The 8,901-nt window shown below is 42.1% G+C and overlaps 1 long non-coding RNA gene across 1 annotated transcript in view; it reads right to left on the reverse strand.

Annotated features, from left to right (window-relative positions):
* Positions 1 to 6,297, reverse strand: part of LOC128103569 (uncharacterized) — a 29,183-nt gene extending 22,886 nt beyond the window's left edge. Inside the window, exon 1 of the long non-coding RNA XR_008215709.1 lies at positions 4,000 to 6,297. This is a non-coding gene — a long non-coding RNA (uncharacterized LOC128103569). The remainder of the gene's footprint in view (positions 1 to 3,999) is intronic.
* Positions 6,298 to 8,901: the final 2,604 nt, after the last annotated feature.

Below are 8,901 nucleotides of genomic sequence, written 5' to 3' on the forward strand. Positions count from 1 at the left end.
GGACAACATTTGGCTTACTCAGGGTTTCTTTAGAGGACTCTTCCCAAGTGCTGACCTGGATTAACCCTACTTAACTTGTTGAAAACCAAGGGATTATAGGAGAAGGTGCATGGTCATGGTCCACTGAGGGATCAGGCTTGCCCTTGGTGGCATTTCCTTGGGGCTTTGAAGTGTGGATTGTGGGCAATCTTCCTTAATGTCCTCTCTTAGGGATCTTGTTTCATTACAGAAGCTGGGCTTTTGGAGGGAGGCAAGTGTAGCAAAAACTGGGTTGTGCTTGTCTGGCTTATTAATCAAAAGCAAGGAACAGGCGAGCTTCCTTCTTTACTACACTCGGGCTGCTTCCCCGCTGCAGCTGTATGAAAGACCTGGGCTCTGGTTTCATTGTAAAAGCCAGCGCTGCTGAAGGGGTAGGGAAACAAGGCCCCTCTCTCCACTGATTTCCTAATGGGAACTGTAAAAATATATGTATTCTCTGCAATGGCAATTTGAACTCTAGAAGGGAGTTTCAGGGAAACAATAAGGATATTTGCAAAACCTAGCCACTAGTCAGTCACTGTAACATCATGAGCTGAAAACTTGCAAAACCCTAAAGATAAAACAGGACACATTCTTATGCCTACAGAACGTAAAAATAGATGATTATAAAGTGCACACACCATTGAAGAGCCCGGAGTTGACTGATTTTTCTCAACATTGTATGTCAACCTAAAACACAGTCACTTTCTACACCAAATGATCTCCTTTTTAATACTGGAAACATTAATCCATATAAATGCATAAGTTTACCCCATGAAAGTAACAGGATCACTCAAAAAATATGAACAGTTATTTTGTGGTGGTTTATAAGCATTGATTATTTTATTATTTTTTTAACATTTTCTTATCTTTTCTCTTATACATATATATTACTTATTTATTATTAGAATATATAACATTCTAGTGAGAGGAGATGGAATTATTCTGACTTGTTTCTCCATAAATGGGGTCAACAGGAGCTTAAAGGTAGTGGGCTAGTGACTGAAGCCTGCAGACATACAGCACACTGGTCATAGAAGGAATTTGGAACTGGTTTCTGGCCTGAGATCTGGGCTCAGATCCACGTGCGTGGCCGGGTTCGCTAGGGCTCCTAAGCTCCTTCTCCTCCTCAGGGACTCAGTTCCCACACATTTATTCACGTCTCCATTTACTGTTATGCCGAGGGTGGAACCCAGGTCCTTACACCTTCTGGGCAACCACTCTACTTTGAGCTCTCCTTAGCTTTCTTCGCCTTTGAACGAGGACAGCAGTATTAGTCTGTGTATTTCATGGGGTTATTAGATACATTTGGTAATAGTGGTAAAATCCTTGGAGAAGTGTGTATGACCACTAGACACGGGACTCCCACTCTGTTCAGAGGTGACTTATGAGCTCATCCAATCAGCCAATGAACTGTCTTAATCGTATCTATTTTTTATGTGCCATTAGCTCTCTTCTGTACTAACAAGGAATTTTGCTCATTGGTTTCAGAATGTAGCTTGTTTCTCTGTTTCCACCCATGCATTCAGCTCTAACAGATGTGCAGGAAGCCCAAAAAGCCAGCTCTATGTTTTTCTACTTTCACTTCCAGTAAGCCAGTGCGTCTGCTGCTGGCTACACACCTGCAGGGTAGACAGCCTCAGACAATCCCGCTGCACTTGAAACCCTTTATTAGTGTTAAATGTGTCATAGTGTATGCAGCATGATATGTTTTCATTTTTCTACAAGACTGTCACAATATCCACCTGAAGGCAAGCTCCTCTTACCTCACAGATCCATAATACTCCAAGCTGTCACTCCAGAAAAAGGCTGCCCACAGCCTCCACTTAAGAGAGCCCCTTTGTCTCTGGATTACCCATCCCCAGACTGATAAAAATGGAGTTCTAGGGTAAAGTTTTTTATGACTGAAGAATTACTTGCCCAATCTGGTAGTCTGAGTCATGTACCCTTGCTTTCAAGTGTGCATGAAGGAATCCGAACTTCCGTGGAGGAAGCCACATTTCTCGGGTAAGTTAAGATGTTTTCCTCTGCTTAGCCAAACAAAAAACAAACAAAAAGAGAAAGCCAGCTTCCCCATAGGAAATGACTAAACAGGGTTCCAGATGGGGCACCTGCATCTGCCCAGTAGGAATCACCTACACTAAGGTGAGTAGGATTTTTTATTTCATATTGGATATTTTCAAACATCTTGCAGAAGCATCTTCATAAAGTGTGTGTGGTTTCAGTCTTTATCCTGCTGGGTGTAACCACTTCAATAAAATAGACTCTTTCTGCTGCCAAATGTTGGATGTGTGCCAGGTTGGGTAAGAACATAGGATCTGGCTGGCAAAGGGAATAAAAGTGATTTTAGGGCAATGAATGTGTATTCTTGACCCTTCTGGTGAGCAGTAGATGGAGTTTGGCCAGCCCTGGTTTTAATACCCAGGAAGCTCACTGTTCCTGGCCTGGCACCCTGGTACTCACTTGCATAACATTTAAAATCATCTCAAATATGGTAAACAACACCACAAGAACAACGTTAGCCTGGAGGAGACAAGGGGACAGTGTTGGTAAAAGTGCTGGTATTTGTGCTTCATTTAAAAATGAATAGATTTGATCATAAGTTTCTAAGTACCCAGAATGCAACTTCCCGAGAATGGGGCTGAGCACTGAAAGCCCTCTTTAATCTGAGGCTCTGGGACAGGTTGGGGTGTGCTCCAACAGGCAGACACAGGTAGCAGAGTTGTGAGACTGCCCTGGACGGCCTGCCAGGAGTCTTCAACACTGTCCGCAGGGAGCTGCCTCCACGCAATAGGCTGCTTTGATCTCTGTTGAGCCTGCTCCAAGGATGCCAGTAGTGTTCTGGGTGTCCACGAGTTCATTTTACAGCCATCATCAAAGCAGCCTTCACACCGTAAAGACTAACAACCTGGCTTCTATTTGAACAGCGAGTAGCTCTTCAGACTGCTTGATTCATAGACGCTGCTGAGCAGAAAGAGAGCTAAGAAACGAAATGAAAGGAGAAGAAAAGAGATGGAGTAGGGGCTTGCCTGCTTCTGCCAATGCCTTGCACCACCCAGCAGTGGGGGTACAACCTTGAGAGCAGAGCTTTTCTAACCATGAGACCCCAGCAGTATTCACAGCTTCAGTGAATCATGATTTGCCTAAAGAAGCCTTATGAGCTGTAAAAGGATCACAAACCTATCAAAGAGCATTATCAGAAGACAGGGAGAAAGAACATCCCTCCTGAGAACTTAAATAAAACAACACAAGCAAAAGGTTTTGTAAATCAAAATTTAACTAATGGAAAGGACTGAGGATATGGCTCAGAGGGTAAAGTGCGTGCTGTGTGAGTGTGAGGCCCTGAGTTCAAATGCCTAGAACCTGTGTAAAAAGCCAGGTATGGTCATGGTTACACGGCCATTACTCCACCCTTGTGGGGTGTGGGGAGGTAGAGACAGGAGAATTACTTGGCCTGGCTGGTCACCAGCATAGCTCCAGGTTAATTAAGAAATCCTTTATCAAGAGAATAAGGAAGAGAATGATAGGGCAAGATACCCAGCATCCTCTTCTGGCCTCTGTATATGCAAACATATCACACACACACACACGAGAGAGAGAGAGAGAGAGAGAGAGAGAGAGAGAGAGAGAGAGAGGAACATGAGAAACATGCATACACTAAAAAAATGATAAAGTAACTGGAATGAGCTCAAAGAAAGATAATTTAGTCAATAGCTTGTCATGGTCCGTTGTATGTAATTCTCTGACTTCAGAAACCAATGAAGTCTTTTTAAAGTATAAGTTTTCATTAGTAACACCCATCCCAAAATGACAAAAAAAAAGGACTGAAAACATTTCTTGATGTCCTTACCATGCCTTCCCCACCATAATTCTTATTTTTAATAAAAATCATATCCTTCACAAAAACATGGAAATAATTCATTCAATGATGAGATCTGAAGCCTTGAAAACTGTTTTTTTTTAAATGAATCAAAAAATTACCTTTGAGGAACAGAGACAAAGACATAGCATCCTTCTTTGCAGTGAGCATCTGAGGATGAACTATCATCAGCTGTTTCATAGAAGAGAAGGGGTGCCACCAAACAGTGTGGACAAATGGCAGGACTGGCATTAGTGCTCTACAGAAAAGGAAATGCAAACAGGCAACAGGAATATGAGAAGATGCTCACTGGTGGACAGGAAAACACAGACTTAAACAATGAGAAGCATTTTTCCCTAAACATAACATATCAATATGTATATGTCATCACATATGCGTATTCCGAAGATTGACAGCATCTAGTCGGCCAGGCACTTCCTATGTTACTGGTAGGAGTGTAACTTGGGAAGAAGACAACATTACAACATGCATTTTAATGCACAAATCTAGCTGTGCAGGGAAGGAGTCTCAGTACCCAACCTCTGGTATGCTGTTGACTTGTAGCAAGTCCATCTCAGTCAATCAAGGTTCTGTTTTCCATAGGATCTTTCTAAGGCTGCTATCATGTCCAGATGTTGGGGAATGAGGAAAAGAGCATTGTCCTTAAGTAGTCACCAGTCAACACAGGCTTTGCCTTGCCCACTGTGACTCCAGGCAACTCACTTCCTCCATGTCCACCAACTTTCTTTTTTCCCATCATGCTGAGCTCAAGAGCCTGAGAAAAGATTCCCATACCACTGCTGTGTGGGGACCTTAGAATACTGGCAGACTGTCTCTGGGCAGATGTGTCCTTGTAGAACACACAGCATTTCTTTCTTGGGGTTCTGCTGTCTGCCCAGGCTCTTCTCCTTGGCTGGCTGCCTTCTGAGAGTGTCACCTGGGAAGTACAGCACATGGCCTGCAGTGAGAACTCACAAACACCTCTAGTGTCCTGTCCTCCCCTCCCCTTACCTCCTGCTTCCCCCCTCCTCCATCATGCCAGAGAAACTTTTCCTAACCTGAAACAGAAGTTCTTCAGTCTTTTATGATGTGTCTCCCACACATTTCTTCTAACCAGAAGTTTTCTTCATTCCTCTAAGGATTTAAGCTTTTGGAGACTGAAGCCTTGAAGGCTATCCCCACTCTCTCCCTCTGGGTTTCAGAATTGAAACATCTTACCTCAGTGGCAGTAAACAGAAGACTCCAGTTGTTTGAATGTGGCAGATGAGGTTAACTACTGCTGGGTATTTGTCTTAAAGAACTAAATATATACATTATGGAGATACAGGCACCAAGAAGCCTTTGGGAGCATTGTTTGCAAGGGAACTTAGAGAGTTGACGCTTACATGGGATTCTACATAAATACACTAAGCCTGTACAGTAGAATCCCATGTAAGCATCAACATGGATGTCACTGTCTTCATGCATTAACTCAGAAAGATCTTATGAATATCAAGAACTGGAAAGGGCAAATTACAAAAATCATAAATGTAATACATTTTGTACTTTAAAAAACTGTCCCTACCCTACTTCTGTGTTATGTGCTTCTAAGTACAGAAAGGCACAACAAACATTAACAGTATAGACAACTTCAGAGAAGAGAATTCAGATGAGGAAGAGCTATTCTCTTTTCTCTTCTGATTGTCTTAAGTATTTTATTTGATTTAGTAAATGCTCATTGTCTTGTTAGATTTAAGAAAAAATAAAAGCACAAAAGAAAACTATATCAGAGTAGCGCTCTCAAAGCGTGGGCAATTGTTTGAAGAACTCGGATCCAAGGCAACTAGAAAGGCTTGAAAAAGTAAGGGTGTGTAAGAATGGAATATTACCTAGGATGTTATCTAAGTTTCTGTTTGCTTGAGAGTAAAAAACCTCCCCACAACAAAAAAAAAATAAGTTGACTATAGACAATATTCTACTTTTAGAGACACACCTGAAATAAATTACTTAAAACAACAAATGGGCCATGCTTGTTTAGGGCCAGAGTGCATGTGAACTTGGTACTTAACTGTATCAGCACTGCACTATCATCACAACCCTGGACAGTGCATCTTGTAAGCCACCTTACAATTCTATACACAAGAAGGAGATTCTTTAAGAGGAATAAGTAGACCACCTCCCATATTTTAGTCTATCTATCTATCTATCTATCTATCTATCTATCTATCTATCTATCTATCATCTATCATCTATCTTCTATCCATCTATTGTCTATCTATCATCTATGTATCTTTCTATATATTATCTATCTATCATCTATGTATCATCTATCTATAAATCTATATGTATGTATCTATCATCTATGTATGTATGTATGGATGGATCTATCTATCTATCTATCATGTATCTCTCTCTCTAGTGTGTGTGTGTGTGTGTGTGTGTGTGTGTGTGTGTGTGTATGGACATGTACATGCCATACACATGTGTGGATATCAGAGGAAAATTTGCAGAATTTGGTTCTTTCCTTCCACCGTGTGGGTCCCAGGGATCAAACCCAGGTGTCAGGCTTGGTAGCAAGCTCTCTTACCCTCTGAGCCATCTCACTGGCCCAATATTAGCAACTTTAGTAGCCACAAAATAATTTTTGTAAGTTGTGACTTTCTCTTAAGAAACCTTTGTCCATGTCTTGTGTGTGTGCTAACATCTTTCAGAATACCCATACTTCAGTCAAAGGCATGGGCTACCTCTCACCTCCATTTAATAGACTCCCTCATTTTGTCCCACTCCAATTGATCCAGAAGGTCGTTTTGAATGAGTTAGTGAAAGACCCAGCATTACCTAGAGAGGAGGTGGACCTGGGGCCTCCGTGCCGACAGCGCTGAGCTATGCATTGTCTTAGTGGCTTTCCTCTTTGCTTCAACAGACTAAGACAGCTTACAGAGGGAATGGCTTACTTTGGCTTACAGTTCAAGAGGTTCTCTGAAGTGGCAGTAGATGCAAGGTGGCCGCAGTGTGAGGCTGCCGTCATGTGGCACTCACAGTTAGGAATAGGAGCAACAGATGTCAGTGTTCATTCAGCTCAGGCTTTTCTTTCTATCCATCCAGGCAGTGGTACCACCCTCAGGATGTGTCTTCCCACCTCGGTTAATCTAGTCAGGATAATCCCTCCCAGGCCTGCCCAGAGACTTGTCTCTTAGGTGATTCTAGGTTCTGTCAAGTATTAACCATCTCAAGCTATGACTTCCCACTGCTCCTGCCACAGCTAATGTACACAACGAAGACCAGTCACAACAATTAATCAGTTAAAATGTGATGGTGGTTATGAGGGTCATTTTGTAAAACACTGACTAGAAAGGAGATTCCTGTTGTAAAATACAAAAGACAAAACTGTAAACCTTACTGTAAAAACTTAAACATCTTATCCTTCTCTCCAAGTTCTATGACTCAAGTCAATGCAGGAGAGCTCATTTCAAACAAATGATTACAGTTGACAACAAAGTTGAAACCTGATCCAAGCTGAAGCCTTTTGTTTTATTCCTTGATACACAGTCTTCAATTCCAGCAGCATTGACTGCTTTGTGCTGAGTTAACCGGTGAGTCTGCGTGGGTGAAAACACGGTCTAAAATCCAGCCCTTACAGAGCATGCTCGACCTGACTAGAGGGTTACAGTGACACAGCAGCAGTGGACCAACGTGGATGTATGATTAACAGTGCTGATGCTGCAAACCCTGAAATGTTTCTCATGTATTCACAAATAATTCCAAAAAGCACCATATAAGAGACCAAATGCCTGCCGGGCGGTGGTGGCGCACGCCTTTAATCCCAGCACTCGGGAGGCAGAGCCAGGCGGATCTCTGTGAGTTCGAGGCCAGCCTGGGCTACCAAGTGAGTTCCAGGAAAGGCGCAAAGCTACACAGAGAAACCCTGTCTCAAAAAAACCAAAAAAAAAAAAAAAAAAAAGAGACCAAATGCATATTCTCATCCCCATACCCACCAATGTAAAGACATTTGGTATGTGGACAGGGGTGATTATGATCAAAATACATAGTACAGAATTCTCAAAGTACTAACAAGAATAGGAAAATTTAAATTTAGATAGTCTCAACAATAAGAGACATTCTCACTAAAAGCTCAAGCAGCATCTGCTGAGTGCTCAGTGACAGAAACAGTGAGCATTATTTAGGACTTACTACAGAAAAGCCTGGACATGGCTGCCATTCACAAGTCAACTCCCTTAATCCTTGTAACACTCTGTGTTGGACATTTTGTCTTTCAAATTTTCTAGAAGGGACTATGGTGGTTTGAAAAAAAAATAGCCCTGCCCCCAAAGGGAGTGGCACTATTAGTGGCCTTGTTGGAATAGGTATGGTCTTGTTGCAGGAAGTATGTCACTGTGGAGGCAGCCTTTGAGGTCTCATATACACTCAAGATACCACCCAATGTCTTAGTTCACTTCCTGGTGCCTGCAAGATATCAGACTCTAGCACCATGTCTGCCTGAACACCACCATGTCCTGCCATGATGATAACAGACTAAACCTCTGAATGTAAGTCACCCAACTGAATGTTTTCCTTCAAAAGAGTTTCTGTGGTCATGGTGTCTTTTCACAGCAATAGAAATCCAAACTAAGACAGGGACTAAGGTACTGAAATGAACAATTTACACAATACCACAAAGACTGCTATTTTGCCAGTGTCACAAAGACTACTATTGAAGAAATTGAGATTCAAACTCAGATGATCTTACTAAGAGAAATAGAAATGTTGTCTTAGTTACTGATCTATTGGTGTGAAGAGACAGAATGACCAAGACAACTCTTATAAAAGAAATCATTTAATTGGGAATTTGATTACAGTTTCAGAGGTTTAGTCCATTATCATCATGGTGGGGAGCACTGTGGCATGCAAGCAGGTACTGAAGCAGTAGCTGAGAGCTATATCCTGATCTGATAGGAAAGAGAGAGAGAGAGAGAGAGAGAGAGAGAGAGAGAGAAACTAATTCTGGCTTTGGTATGGGCTTTCAAAACTCCAAAGCCCACCCCCAG

Source organism: Peromyscus californicus, unplaced genomic scaffold (assembly GCF_007827085.1).
Source record: "Peromyscus californicus insignis strain IS unplaced genomic scaffold, ASM782708v3 Scaffold_8__1_contigs__length_139910024, whole genome shotgun sequence".
NCBI lineage: Eukaryota > Metazoa > Chordata > Mammalia > Rodentia > Cricetidae > Peromyscus > Peromyscus californicus.